General features: G+C 44.4%; 1 protein-coding gene across 5 annotated transcripts in view; it reads left to right on the top strand.

Moving 5' to 3' along the window:
• The window catches only part of TRIM2 (tripartite motif containing 2), a 156587-nt gene that overhangs the window by 67124 nt on the left and 73548 nt on the right, over positions 1–15915 (top strand). Inside the window, exon 1 of one of the 5 annotated variants that reach the window (XM_075860342.1) lies at positions 9846–9933. The exons of the other annotated variants lie outside the window; for them this stretch is intronic. The gene's annotated coding sequence lies outside the window, so the exon portion shown is untranslated. Of the gene's footprint in view, positions 1–9845; positions 9934–15915 lie in introns of those variants that run through there. 5 annotated transcript variants of the gene reach the window in all.

Below are 15915 nucleotides of genomic sequence, written 5' to 3'. Positions count from 1 at the left end.
ATTAAGATTTCAAGGCTGTTGCTTGGCAACTCAGATCTTCAGCTCCCTCCATAAGTTTTCGATGGGATTAAGGTCTGGAGACTGGTTAGGCCACTCCATGACCATAATGTGCTTCTTTTTGAGCCACTCCTTTGTTGCCTTGGCTGTATGTTTCGGGTCATTGTCGTGCTGGAAGACCCAGCCACGAGCCATTTTTAATGTCCTGGTGGAGGGAAGGAGGTTGTCACTCAGGATTTGACGATACATGGCTCCATCCATTCTCCCATTGATGCGGTGAAGTAGTCATGTGCCCTTAGCAGAGAAACACCCCCAAAACATAATGTTTCCACCTCCATGCTTGACAGTTGGGACTGTGTTCTTTGGGTCATAGGCAGCATTTCTCTTCCTCCAAACACGGCGAGTTGAGTTAATGCCAAAGAGCTCAATTTTAGTCTCATCTGACCACAGCACCTTCTCCCAATCACTCCCAGAATCATACAGATGTTCATTTGCAAACTTCAGACAGGCCTGTACATGTGCCTTCTTGAGCAGGGGGACCTTGCGGGCACTGCAGGATTTTAATCCATTACGGCGTAATGTGTTACCAATGGTTTTCTTGGTGACTGTGGTCCCAGCTGCCTTGAGATCATTAACAAGTCCCCCGTCCCCCCCCCCGTGTAGTTTTTGGCTGAGCTCTCACCTTCCTCAGGATCAAGTGGAGCCCCAGATCGATGTCGATTTGTAGCCCATTCCAGCCTTGTGCAAGTTTATGATCTTGTCCCTGACATCCTTAGAAAGCTCTTTGGTCTTGCCCATGTTGTAGAGGTTGGAGTCAGACTGATTAATTGAGTCTGTGGACAGGAGTCTTTTATACAGGTGACCATTTAAGACAGCTGTCTTTAATGCAGGCACCAAGTTGATTTGGAGCGTGTAACTGGTCTGGAGGAGGCTGAACTCTTAATGGTTGATAGGGGATCAAATACTTATTTCTCTGTGCACAATGCAAATAAATATATATAATTTTGATAATGTGATTTTCTGTTTTTTGTTTTTTTTTATATAATCTATCTCTCACTGGTAAAATGAACCTAGCCTAAAAATTCTAGACTGTTCATGTCTTTGACAGAGTGCAAACTTACAAAATCAGCAAGGGATCAAATACTTATTTCCAGTACATCCCTCATGACAGCACTAAAGGAGGTTGCCCTATTGACCTCTGTAGGGACAGTAAGACAGAGAGGTTAAAAGGCCCCTCCCACCACCCACTTTCCAGTGTTCTTCCTGCCCCACAGGGTCAGGAGCAGAGAGACTTCGCTCCTGTATTACTGCAGGCAAGAAACTCGGGCAGGGGGCAAGATCGGGGGGTCCGTGCACTCCCCCTGCTCTTCCCCCTAAAGCCCAGGCTAACACCCCTCGAACGAGGGGTCCCTTAGCTCCCACCCTGAGACACCTACCGGAGGAATCCTAGGCAGGGTTCGGGTAGTGTGTGGGGGCTGGGGACTCCCAAGCAGGCTTCGGCCTGGCCGCGGACCAGGCGGGGACCGGCAGCTCCATAGACGTGGACGCACCGGCAGGGATCCTCGCCTCGCCGCATAGCAAGCCTCAGTCGCCGGCTATGGCGGCTGCAATACAAGGAAAGAACGAATAGCCGACCGGAAATGACGTCGGGCTACTTCCGGTCCGCGGCCATCTTGGAAGGCGGGAAATTCAAAACGCCCGCATTTAAAGGGACACGCACAGGTATGTAGTTAGAGCTGATAACTCTAACTTGGATCATTTTTGTGGATTGCATATTGCATTGCCTGTTACCTGTCGCGGTATGGAACTTCCTCGTCCTGATGGAACTCCAGATATGTCCCAGGGTCACGTGCGTCTCACCCTTGGGGTAAGGGTTATGACTCCTTATGTATGTACACCATAGGAAAAAAGAGATGGTTGGATCCACCGCTGGGTGGAATATAAAATGGAAGCTATTTCCAAGTTTAATAGTCCAATTCGATAAAATCCAATAGTATGGAGTCCTGGTGTGAAAAAAGCAAGGGGGTGATATCCTCAGAGCCTACGCGTTTCGGACGGCTTCGGCGTCCTTAGACTTGGCTGTCGTATATTTTGAAATGAACGCGCTGTCATTTTTATATCCTGGATCCGGTAGGGCAGCTGATTTTTGATTGCGTTCCAAGGTTTTGGTGGACCTTTGGAACGCAAACCGGAAATTGTGGTACGATCTGTGCTGTGCGGTAATTTGTCCGGATTGTATTGCAAAAATACTAAAGGAGGAACAACCAACGTTCATGTCTGAACTTAGGGCTATGATTCGTGAAGAAGTTGGTCAGTCAGTAGCCTCCCTCGCCCCTGCTCAAGAAACTCCCTCCCACTCCCGGGCAAAAAGACCACGGATGGAAGTGGATCAAAAATATTGTCCTCCCTCTCAGGGGTCTGACTCGGAGCAGGAGTGTTATTACCTATCGGAGGGTGAGTTAGAAGGAGAGGAACTCTTGCCTTCAACTTCCACTCAAGTGAAAAAAATGTTCTTCTCTTCCGAGATGTCGGATACCTTAATTCAACCAATACGGGAAACCATGGATATTCCCGAAGAAGACCAACCACATATCATCCAAGATGAGCTGTTTGGAGGTCTAACGGAAAAGAAAACAAAGGTTTTTCCGGTAAACGAAAATCTCAAAAGAATGGTGACCACTGAATGGGAAGATTCAGAAAAAAGGCTCTTCATTTCAAGAGATTTTAAAAACAGACTTCTCTTTGATCCAGAAGACCTAAACCTTGGGATGAGATCCCAAAAGTAGATGTCCCAGTAGCCAGGGTTGCTAAAAAAAACGCAATCCCATTTGAAGATTCCTCGCAGTTGAAGGACGCCATGGACCGAAAGGCAGACGGGCTACTGAAAAGAGCGTGGGAATCTTCCTCTGCTTTGATCTCGACTAATATCGCGGCCACATCAGTAGCAAGAGCAATGTTTATATGGTTAAACCAGCTGGAGACCCATTTGATGATGAAGACATCACGACAAGATCTATTCGAATCTCTACCCTTACTAAATATATACACGAGAAAAAGAGTCGAAACTATTGAACCATAGAACGCCAATTATAGAAAATTACAAATGTTATTGGACAATACTAAAATACAGACTACAAACCAAATCACTGCATATCTCCGCAGTAGGAGACAATATGGAGCCACAAAAATACTTTAATTTTAATTTTTATATACATACATCGGGAAAAGTTCCCAAAAAGAGTTGTCATCAATATGCTCTAAACTAAGTCCCTAGAACAATGCAATAGAGGCTAACAAATCACTTTATGTCCAAAGTATTTTATTAGTATCCCCACTATAATGTATCATTGTAAAGAGTAATGGGGGATGACAAAGTGGTAACTACTATGGTAGTGATTATAATCTAGTCAATACCAGTTTAGTGATTGTTCAGAGGACCAAATAGTGGAAATAGCCTATCCAAGACATTGTCTAAGTACACGGATAACCAGGCAAGCAGCATGACAAAGCATCAGTTTAATGAAAAAACTAGGCAAGTACTAACCCATGTGGCTCCTCAGTTGTGACAGCTCCCAGGTATGGAGAAAAACCCCAACGCACGTTTCGCGTAGATTGCTTTTTCAAGGGGTGTTCTGAGTTGTACAAATTAGACCTCTTAAGTATGATAGGTCGGGAGATCAGCTGACTTATCAGGCCAATGAAAAATGGCAACCGGATTCTTGGTAGACGCTTCAGCGGAATCTATTAGATTTGCTGCCAGGAATGGGGCTCTCTCAAATGATGCTAGAAGAGCATTATGGCTCAAAATGTGGTCAGGAGATACGAAGTCCAAGAACAAATTGTGTTCTATCCCGTTTACAGGGTCTCTGATGTTCGGTCCTCTCCTCGATAACATGCTGGAGAATGCAGCAGATGGGAAAAAGGGGTTTCCTGAAGAGAAACCAAAAAAACCCCCTCAGTTTGGGAGGTTTCGCCAACAGAGGGATCCTACCTTACAGAACTACAGCGGGAAAGGGAAGTCCGGTCGCTGGAGTTACCCCAAAGGAAAAAGGGGTCGAGGATATCTCCTTAACCCAAATAATTCATTCCAGCCCTCAAAGCAATGACGCCAAGAGCATAGGAGGAAGACTCCTACAATTTTATCCCAAATGGTCGAGAATAACCCAGAACCCCTGGGTTCTAAAGATCATAAAGGAAGGATACAAAATAGAATTTTCCTCCAGAGAAATTTCTAATAACCCAGTACCAAGCAAAAGACCTTCATCAGATCCTTATCCATGACGTCCAGAAACGACTCAAATTGAGAGCCATTTCTCCAGTTCCCCACAACGAAATATGCAAAGGCCACTATTCAAAAATCTTCTTAGTCAAAAAACCAAACAGTTCCTACAGTACAATAATCAACCTGAAGGTCCTAAACAAATGGGTGAAATATCGAAACTTCAAGATGGAGTCTATCAGATCGACTATTCCTCTAATAAGGGAAGAGGCATCAATGTGTACGATCGATTTTAAAGGATGCGTATTATCACGTTCCTATCCACCCCGCGTACCAGAGATTCCTCAGATTCGCAATTCAGGACGGTCCTTCAATTCTCCACTTCCAGTTTGTCTGCCTCCCTTTCGCCATTTCCTCCGCCCCCAGAATTTTTACAAAAATTATGGCCGAGATCATGGCATTCATAAGAAGTCAGGGTATAGTAATTATACCATATCTAGACGACTTCTTGTTGACGGCAGATACTCCGTCTATCTTAGACAGTCATCGGTCACAGGTTCTTTCCCTACTACAGGAATTGGGATGGATAATCAACTTTCAGAAGTCGAGTCTTCCTCCCCAAAAACAGAAGGTCTTCTTAGGAGTACTACTAGACTCCTCCCTTCAACATTCCTTCCTCCCAAGAGAGAAACAAATACTCCTACTGGCAGAAGTAAGGAAATTTTGGGGGAAAGACGCCTGTTCCATAAGGGAATGTATGCGGATGTTGGGAATGATGACATCTTGCATCCAATCTATTCCATGGAGTCAATTTCACTCCAGACCCTTACAGAATCTGATCTTGTCCCAGTGGGATCGAAAACAGAACTCCCTGAATTCAAGAATTCAAATTTCCGAGACTGTGAAATCATCCCTCCTGTAGTGGCTCTGCACAAACAACATAGACAAGGGAGTCCCTGGAGAATGGTCCCTAAACAGGGAAGTCTTTCTGTCCTTAACCCGAAGGTGGGGTTATACACAAATAGACCTGTTTGCCTCGAGGAAAAACTCCCAAGTAGAGACATTCTTCTCCCTAAATCTCAGACAACCCATTGGGAGTAGATGCATTGTCCCAGCCCTGGGGCATGGATCTGGCCTATGCCTTTCCTCAGTTTCCTCTAATACCAATGGTAAATAAGAAAAATCCAGGAAGATTTGACAAAGCTCATCATTATTCTTCCCTATTGGCCAAAAAGAAGTTGGTTTCCAATCGTAAAATACCTAGCGTTGGAAGACCCTATCATGCTCCCAGACAGGGAGAATCTTCTCTCCCAGGGTCCCTTATTCTTTCAGGGAATAGAAACTCTGAAATTGTCAGCCTGGATCCTGAAAGGCAGATCTTGAGGAACCACGGTCAGTTGAAATGACCTCATCTGACAATCTTATCAAGTCATAAAGAAGTTACCTCAAAAAATTTGGAAGAAATTCTGTTCCTAGTATGGAGACCCAGGACCAGACCCCTTTTCTCCCAACATCGCGAAAATCCTAGATTTTTTACAATCTGGATACAAAAAAGGGCTTAGTCCTAGTACCTTTAAAAGTACAGATTTCAGCCTTAGGAAATTTTTTTAATACTCCCCTGGCTGAACATCGGTGGATCAGAAGATTCACTCAAGCGGTCTCTAAACTGAAACCTTCCCTAAAGAAATCCGTTCCTACCTGGGATTTGAATGTGGTGTTAACGACTCTTTGTGAGCCCCCCTTTGAGCTGCTCGACACAATTAGTATGCACTTTTTAACTCTAAAAGCTGCATTCTTAGTCGCTATTACTTCAGCAAGAAGGATTGGAGAAATCCAATCTCTGTCAGTCATAGAACCGTACCTAAAAGTACAAAAGGATAAGATCATCCTAAAGCTGGATCCCTCCTTTATTCCAAAGGTATCTACCGCTTTCCATAGAGAACAAGAAATAATTCTACCTTCCTTTTATCCAGATCCAAAAAACCAACAAGAAGAAAAATTCCATTGCCTGGATGTCAGGTGAACAATTCTTCAGTATCTGGATAGAACCTCCTCCTGGAGACGAGATAAAAATCTATTTGTCCTGTTTGGGGGAAAGAATAGAGGACAGAAAGCCTCAAAAGGCTCTCTAGCGAGATGGGTAAAAACCACCATACAAGAAGCCTACAAGTCCCAAGGACTATGTGCCCCACAAGGCATCAGAGCCCATTCAACGAGGGCAGTTTCGGCATCCTGGGCAGAAAGAAGAGAAGCCTCTATGGACCAAATCTGCAGAGCTGCCACTTGGTCAAACCATCATACGTTTTGCAAACCTTATAGGCTCAATGTTCTGTCCGATACGGATTTAAGTTTTGGACGGAAAGTCCTTCAATCCGTAGTCCCGCCCTGAGCATTATAATCTGGTATTGCTCCTGTAGTGCTGTCATGAGGGATGTACTGGAAAATGGGAATTAGACCTACCGGTAATTGTATTTCCAGGAATCCATCATGACCGCACCCTTACATTTACCTCCCTTATTGAATTCTGATTTGTGCAATTAACATGTCAGTTATTATCCCTAGAAATAAAATAGGGTTGCATCCATCCTGGTGTAGTAATTGAAAAACACTGGCAAGTGGGAGGGGCCTTTTAACCTCTCTGTCTTCCTGTCCCTACAGAGGTCAATAGGGCAACCTCCTGTAGTGCTGGCATGATGGATTCCTGGAAATAGGAATTAGACCTACCGGTAATTGTATTTTGTGTGTGTGTGTATACACTACCGTTCAAAAGTTTAGGGTCACTTTGAAATTTCGTTATTTTTGAAAGAAAAGCACAGTTTTTGTTTTTTTTCAATGAAGGTAACATTAAATTAATCTATACATTGTTAATGTGCTAAATGACTATTCTAGCTGCAAACGTCTGGTTTTTAATGCAATATATACATAGGTGTATAGAGGCCCATTTCCAGCAACCATCACTCCAGTGTTCTAATGGTACATTGTGTTTGCTAACTGTGTTAGAAGGCTAGTGGATGATTAGAAAACACTTAAAAACCCTTGTGCAATTATGTTAGCAGCGCTGTAAACAGTTTTGCTGTTTAGAGGAGCTATAAAACTGACCTTCCTTTGAGCTAGTTGAGAATCTGGAGCATTACATTTGTGGGTTCAATGAAACTCTCAAAATGGCTAGAAAAAGAGAGCTTTCATGTGAAACTCGACAGTCTATTCTTGTTCTTAGAAATGAAGGCTATTCCATGCGAGAAATTGCCAAGAAACTGAAGACTTCCTACAACGGTGTGTAATACTCCCTTCAGAGGACAGCACAAACCGGCTCTAACCAGCGTAGAAAGAGAAGTGGGAGGCCCCGCTGCACAACTGAGCAACAAGACCAATACATTAGAGTCTCTAGTTTGAGAAATAAACGCCTCACAGGTCCTCAACTGGCAGCTTCATTAAATAGTACCCGTAAAACGCCAGTGTCAGTCTACAGTGAAGAGGCGACTCCGGGATGCTGGCCTTCAGGGCAGAGTGGCAAAGAAAAAGCCATATCTGAGACTGGCTTATTAAAGGAAAAGATTAATATGGGCAAAAGCACACAGACATTGGACAGAAGAAGATTGGAAAAAAGTGTCATGGACAGACGAATCGAAGTTTGAGGTGTTTGGATCACACAGAAGAACATTTGTGAGACGCAGAACAACTGAAAAAATTGCTGGAAGAGTGCCTGACGCCATCTGTCAAGCATGGTGGAGGTAATGTGATGGTCTGGGGTTGCTTTGGTGCTGGTAAAGTGGGAGATTTGTAAAAGGTAAAAGGGATTTTGAATAAGGAAGGCTATCACTCCATTTTGCAACGCCATGCCATACCCTGTGGACAGCGCTTGATTGGAGCCAATTTCATCCTACAACAGGACATTGACCCAAAGCACACCTCCAAATTATGCAAGAACTATTTAGGGAAGAAGCAGGCAGCTGGTATTCTATCTGTATTGGAGTGGCCAGCGCAGTCACCAGATCTCAACCCCATAGAGCTGTTGTGGGAGCAGCTTGACCGTATGGTACGCAAGAAGTGCCCATCATGCCAATCCAACTTGTGGGTGGGGCTTCTGGAAGCATGGGGTGAAATTTCTCCCGATTTACCTCAGCAAATTAACAGCTAGCATGCCAAAGGTCTGCAATGCTGTAATTGCTGCAAATGGAGCATTCTTTGACGAAAGCAAAGTTTGAAGGAGAAAATTATTATTTCAAATAATCATTATTTCTAACCTTGTCAATGTCTTGACTATATTTTCTAGTCATTTTGCAACTCATTTGATAAATATAAGTGTGAGTTTTCATGGAAAACACAAAATTGTCTGGGTGACCCCAAACTTTTGAACGTGTGTGTGTGTGTGTGTGTGCACGTACATACATACATACATACATACATACATACATGCATCATACTGATGGTCGGGTCACATGCCACACCATCAGCTTCCATTGTCGTGCCTCAGCGACGCACAGCAGCAGGCTACCTTGAGCCCGTCCCCTCATTGTTTTTGATGTTGCAGGGTCTTATTTTTGAAGGGAGTGAAGTACCGGCATCTAATTACGGATGATGTTCAAATATATCAGACAACATGTGGCTAAGTATGGTAGTGGGGGGGGGGGAGGGGGGGGTCTTGGCCATTTTACCGTCTCCACAATAACATAGCCATAACCATAAAATAGTCATCAAATGTAGTACAATTTGCATAAAATAGCATCGATCGTCAGAGACAACACATATAAAATAGGTTATCTTGTCTTATTTTCCTTTTTTGTTGTTTTTATATATATATATATATATTTTTTATTTTATGTTTAAAACGTTTATTTTACTATGTTAGACAATCCCAACAGCCCAGAGTAGGGACGGAGGGTGGGACAAGTGACGGCCAGAAGAGGAAGATGGCCGCCCGCCACAGGCTTATAAACCCCGGCAATGGAGGGAGGGTTATCCCGCCCACTGCCCGCCTACAGAACGCCCAGAGGGGCGGATACCCTACGTCCCCATACAGCTTCGTGTGCTCGCTGCCAGCCTGCTCTACCCGCCCTTGCCATCATGTCATTCTTTTAACCCCTTCCGCACCGCACAGTCATGAGCCCAACGGCTAATACACCTGAGGGCTTCCAGGGCTTATCCTGCAAATATGCCATAAATGTTTAAGATTTGAATACCCATTATTTCTATTTTCTCAGAAAAAATCTTGCCATTAAATAACTTTGAACTTTTTACAGAGGATGGCTTGGGTAAATAAATCTGATTTTAGCTGAAGTCCTGGGAGATATGTCCTTTCTTATATCCTTAGTTCTTCTAGATCTAGTCCACACATGTTTCTACTTTAACTGCTTCCCTGTGTGGGGGACTGTAAAAATTAGATTACACAGTTGTTTCTAGAAAACATATGACTTAATGCCGTTATACCGAGCCAAGGGGAACTACGTAGCTAATCCCTTCGTTCTTCCTTGAACAATTGGCACTGAAAAAGTTAACTCTGAAAGACAAGGTAGGAGGGAATTTGTCAGCTATTTTTAATATGTTCATATTGGCTCAGCCTCTCATGTCACTGGAAGGAGTATGTGCTTCATCACAGATGACCAATCTAGACCAGGAAAAACAGAGACCAGACTTGTTGTCCTCGTCGTGTGTGGCTGCATGTAAACAAGACCCTGTCTGGGGGGACAACTGCTGACACCCCTGCACTGTGTTTCCAGGTGAGCAATAATCTCACCCTCCAGTCAGAGGCAGAGATTAGAAACGTGGTAATGATTATGTTCTACAGTACCCTGTGGGGGCATGTTTTGTGGGTACACTCAGGAATGCCTCAGATTTTTAAGTTGACTTTATTTTTGACATGCTTCAACAAAGTATTTTTCAGAGTAACTTTTCACGTGTAGAAAACAGGGTGTGGGGCTGCACTTTAGGGATTGTTTATGTATTTCACATATAAACCACTATAATGCACTGCAGATGAAAGCCTTGTAATGTTTCCTGTTCCATTCAGGCAGGCAATCCATGCTGCGACTTCTAGAGGCGATGCTAGAATAAGGATCAGGAAGTGGGGCAGACTTCTGTAGGAACAGGGACATGACCGTTCTTTATCAGTCTTTGAACTAGTATCATCCTCCTTCTGTTTATGACCTTTTTACTGTACTTTTATTGTGTGTGTGTGGTTATTTAGCTAGACTTTTAGGGTTACATATTTTGCATAAAACAGGACAGATGCTTAAAATAACCTGCTTTGTGTTTTTCAGGATAGTCTATTTTTATAAAGGGGTTTTCTAGGCTTAAAAAAAAGTGTCTTCTGGCAGCTGCTTATGGGCTTAAATAACAAAATATGCACCTACTTACATTTTATATCTCTCATAGACCCAGCGTCTGTTACCGCCATCCCCCATCGGTCTCTGTATACATCTCTGCGGAGATGACGCTTTAGGGTATGTGCACACGGTAGCAGGCTTTTACGTCTGAAAAGACAGACTGTTTTCAGGAGAAAACAGCGGCCTCGTTTCAGTCGTAAAAGCTCCTCCTCGCATTTTGCGAGGCTTCTCTGACAGCCGTAAATTTTGAGCTGTGCTTCATTGAGTTCAATGAAGAACGGCTCAAATTACGTCTGAAAGAAGTGCCCTGCATATAATGTATATAAGTGCCCTGCACTTCTTTTGACGAGACTGTATTTTTATGCGTCGTCGTTTGACAGCTGTCAAACGACGACGCGTAAATGACAGGACGTCTGCACAGTACGTCGGCAAACCCATTCAAATGAATGGGCAGATGTTTGCCGACGTATTGTAGCCCTATTTTCAGACGTAAAACGAGGCATAATACGCCTCGTTTACGTCTGAAAATAGGTCGTGTGAACCCAGCCTTACTGACCTGTTGAGATCTTAGCCTGCCACATCAGTCTGTCACCAATTGGGCTTACAATCTAATTTCCACTCTACAGCCAATTTCATAAGAAGCCGATTAACCTGTTCCAGGAGGAAACCCATGCAAACACGTGAGAACATACAAGCTCTATGTAGATGTTGTCCTTGGTTAGATTTGTATCCGAGAATGCAAGGCAGCAATGTTAACCACTAAGACACCTTTGCTACCCTGCATATTTAAAGGGTCTGTACATTAGAAAAATCTTGCTGCTTTCTTTTAAAATCCGTTCCACACCTGTCCACGTGGACAATTACGTCACTGGAGCTACCCCAGGGGAGCTTCAGGGACATCACTTACCTGAGCCGACAAAGCAGCTGGGAACTCCGGCTGCTAACAATGTGGTGTTGTCGCGGTGGGAAGGGGGCCTTTGCTCAGTATCACTAGTATTCCCATTTGAAGGGTTCTCTGTGTGGATCCTGGAGGATCCCACAAAGCTGACATTGGAAGGACTCTGTTGCATCAGGAAACTCCACTGGAGCTTTCCGACGCATACATTTAATGGAAGCCTGTGACTAATGCCATACAGTGGCATTCGTCACCCATAGGCCCCATAATAAAGAAACCTATATGTTGCAGTATTTTTTTTTTTTATTTTTTTTTGCGAGACCTGGCAGAATGGAAAATCATAGTGTACTATGCTTTCCCGACGGACATGCTAAACTTAGTTCATAAATGCAATGTGAATGAGGCCTGAGCTGTAACCCCAGACATAATCCATAGACAGCTGTGGCACTGTTTCTGAAAGGAAGCAGCTATTTTTTATTTATTCCTGTACAACCCTTTTAACCTGTTAGTGACCGCCAAATACGCCTTTTCACGTTGGTCACTAACGGGCTTTATTCTGACGCATATGCCTTTTTACGGCAGAATAAATCTGCGCTGCCGGGAGCAGTAAAAGCTTCCTGCTCTCAGCTACGAAATCAAGATCGATCCCTCCTGTTTAACTCCTCGGATGCGGCGGTCGATATCGACTGAAGCATCTGATTGGTTTAAGTCAGGGGGGCTCCCCCTCTCACCCCACCGGCACACACGCGATGCATTCGTGGGGTGCTGATTGGTTTCTATGGCGTTGTTAGGGTTGTTGACCATTTCCACCTTATGTGAAGCATGGGCCTCAACTTTGGGTGTAATACCAGCGGACCTTAAGAATAGCTGAGAACATTTAGGAAAGTTTTGAGGTACTTATACCAAATTGGTATTAACTGGCTAGCAATGTCTTGAGTTAACAAATCCAATGTTTCAACATCATGTATGAGAGAGAAGAGGTCTAGTACTCTGTTGAATTTGTTATGCATGAGAAAAGACATGCAGCGGAAGTAACTAGATGCAAAATGTAGTTTGGACAATCTGTTTACATCTGCATTCGGGTTTTCTGTTAGGGTATGTGCACACACACTAATTACGTCCGTAATTGACGGACGTATTTCGGCCGCAAGTACCGGAACGAACACCGTGCAGGGAGCCGGGCTCCTAGCATCATACTTATGTACGATGCTAGGAGTCCCTGCCTCGCTGCAGGACAACTGTCTCGTACGGGACCTATATTAGTCTATGGGGCCGTGCAGACATGTGTGTGATTTTTACGCAGCGTTGGTCCGCTGCGTCCAAGTCGCGACATGTCCGTTCTTTGGGCGTTTTTCGCGCATCACGCACCCATTGAAGTCAATGGGTGCGCGAAAACCGCGCATGCCGCATGGAAGCACTTCCGTGCGAACTGCGTGATTCGCGCAACAGATGTCAAAAGGATGAATGAAAACAAAAGCACCACGTGCTTTTCTGTTTACAAACCTCCTAATGGAGTGTCATAATGATGGCGGCTGGGCGAAAACCACGCAGCCGCGCATCATATGCTGCTGCCACACGGAGCTGTTAAGTGGCTTTTGCGCAGGCAAAACGCCGCGTTTTTGCGTGCGCAAAAACGCCAGGCACGTGTGAATCCAGCCTTAGGGTATGTTCACATGGGCTATTTTCAGATGTTTTTCGGGCCGTAAACGGCAGAGAAATCTGAAGCAGAACGCCTCCAAACATCTGCCCATTGATTTCAAAGGGAAAAAGTGCATTCTGTTCCGACGGTGCGTTTTTTTACGCGGCCGTTTTTTTAAAAAACTCCTGCGAAAAAGTGCGTGTTACTTCTTGAGTCGTTTTTCATTGACTCTATAGAAAAACGGGCGTGAAAAACGCGAGTGGCTTAAAAAAACTTCTGAAAATCAGGAGCTGTTTTCCCAGCTCTGTATTTTCAGACGTTTTTGATTTTGTACGTGCACGTGTCCTTATGGTATGTTCACACTGCCTATTTTCAGCTGAAAATACAGAGGCTGGACGCCTCCAAAAATCTAACCGTTTCGTTCCGACGGGGCGTTTTTCTACGTGGCCGTTTGTTTGGAAAAATGGTGCGTAACTCCCCCCCCCCCGGTAAAAAGAGGTGCATGTCACTTGAGCCGTTTTTAATTGGGTCAATAGAAGAACAGTTTCAAAAAACGGCCGCAAAAAAAAACAGCTCTGTATTTTACAGCCGTTTATTGTTTAGCGTGTGAACATACCCTAAGGGTATGTTCACACGGCAGCCTCCGTTACGGCTGAAATTACGGAGCTGTTTTCAGGAGAAAACGGCTCCGGCATTTCAGCTGTAATGGCATGTGCAGGCGCTTTTCGCTGTGTCCATTACGGATGTAATTGGAGCTGTTTTTCCATGGAGTCAATGGAAAACTGCTCCAATTTACGTCTCAAGAAGTGACAGGCACTTCTTTGACGCGGGCGACTTTTTTTACGCGCCGTCTTTTGACAGCGGCACGTAAAAAAAAAATTAGTCAGCACAGAACATCGTAAGACCCATTCAAATGAATGGGCAGATGTTTGCCGACGCTTTTGAGCCGCATTTTCGGACGTAATTCGAGGCTAAAACGCCCGAATTACGTCCGTAAATAAGGTGTGTGTGAACCCAGCCTTATAATGAAAGCATCGCATGATCTTTGTTTTCCGAGTGATGCTGTCAACTACCTGATGTTACCCAACAATGGTCATACTGTGACGTGATCAGCTTATGTGCATATCCAACATTGGAAACCCATATATAAGCCTCCTGAATATTCTAGTGGAAGTGTGAATATTGGGATATATGTAACCATGGGTATAAAAATCTTAGAATGATTCGTAGTACATCAACATGAATTCATATTGCTACTTTCTGACCTCTTCAAGTCCATCTAGTAAAACATTTATGGGATGACCTGGAACCAGTAGTGAACAATTCACTACCTGCTCATGTATATGAACATGGGAACTATCCAGCCCAGGATATAACTTCCTTTTTTTTTTTAATGTATATTTTTATTAATATGTATATTTTTACTTGCATTCTACACCCATCATCTGTGCTCAGGGAAACAGGAGATTGACGACATGAAAAGGTGGCCATACACATTAAATAAATGTCGGCTGACTGATATTTCTCCCGACTCCAGCATAAACACACATACTTGGCCGAGCATGTTCATTTCAATGAAGAGAGGGAAATAAGCAGTCTCCAGACCCCTCTAGCAGCAACTGTTCTCCTGTTGGAACAAAGGATCAGCATGTTGAAATCTAACATGCCCAATCTCTCTTTCGCTGGGACATCTGTGTTCGGGGGAAAGTCAGGTGGCCCTACATTAGATTGTAGGTCGATCCAGTCCAAATTGGTGGATTCAGACAAATTCTGTCTAGTGTGTACTTTAAGGGTATGTTCACACGGCTTATTTTCGGGCGTTTTTCAGGCCGTAAACTCCCAAAAAACAGCCGAAAAATCGGAAGCAGAATGCCTCCAAACGTCTGTCCATTGATTTCAATGGGAAAAACAGCGTTCTGTTCCGACAGGCCGTTTTTTTACGGGGCCGTTTTGAAAAACAGCCACGAAAAAGAAGTGCAGGTCACTTCTTGGGACGTTTTTGGAGCCGTTTTTCATAGACTCTATTGAAAACAACTTAAACTCCGTGAAAAACGCGAGTGGCTTAAACGTCTGAAAATCAGGAGCTGGTTTCCCTTGAAAACAGCTCTGTATTTTCAGATGTTTTTGAGTTTGCGTGTGAACATACCCTTAAGGCTCCATGCACACGAACGTAAAAACGCCCGTAATCAGGGGCCGTAATTACAGGCCCATAGACTTCTATTGGCCACGGGTACCTTCCCGTATGCTTACGGGAAGGTGCCTGTGCCTTTGAAAAATATAGAATATGTCCTATTTCAGGCCGTAATTACAGCACCGGAAGGCTCATAGAAGGCCCCCGAAATTGTGGGTGACTACGTGTGTGTGCACCCGTAATTACGGGAGCGTTGCTAAGCGACGTCAGGGGATAGTCACTGTCCAGGGTGCTGAAAGAGTTAACTGGTCGGCAGTAACTGTTTCAGCACGCTAGACAGTGACTACTGATCACAATATAGATCAACGTGTACAAAAAAAGACGTTCATACTTACCCAGAACTCACGGCTTCTTCCTCCAGTCCGGCCTCCTGGGATGACGTTTCAGCCCATGTGACCGCTGCAGCCAATCACAGGCTGCAGTGGTCACATGGACTGCCGCGTCATCCTGGGAGGTCGGGCTGGATGTCGAAACAGGGACGCGTCACCAGGACAACGGCCGGGTAAGTATGAATTTCTTTTACTAGGGAAAGGGCTGACCCTTCTCTTTATCCTGCACTGATAGAAGGGGCTGAGATTAGTGCAGTGCAATTTTGCAGCAAAAACGTGCCCGTAAATACGGGTGGAATGCTATTGACACCGGACCCGTATT

This window comes from Rhinoderma darwinii, chromosome 1 (genome assembly GCF_050947455.1).
Source record: "Rhinoderma darwinii isolate aRhiDar2 chromosome 1, aRhiDar2.hap1, whole genome shotgun sequence".
NCBI classification, from domain to species: domain Eukaryota; kingdom Metazoa; phylum Chordata; class Amphibia; order Anura; family Rhinodermatidae; genus Rhinoderma; species Rhinoderma darwinii.
The sequence above is the reverse complement of the archived record's forward strand: the minus strand, read 5'-3'. Positions and strand labels throughout refer to the sequence as shown.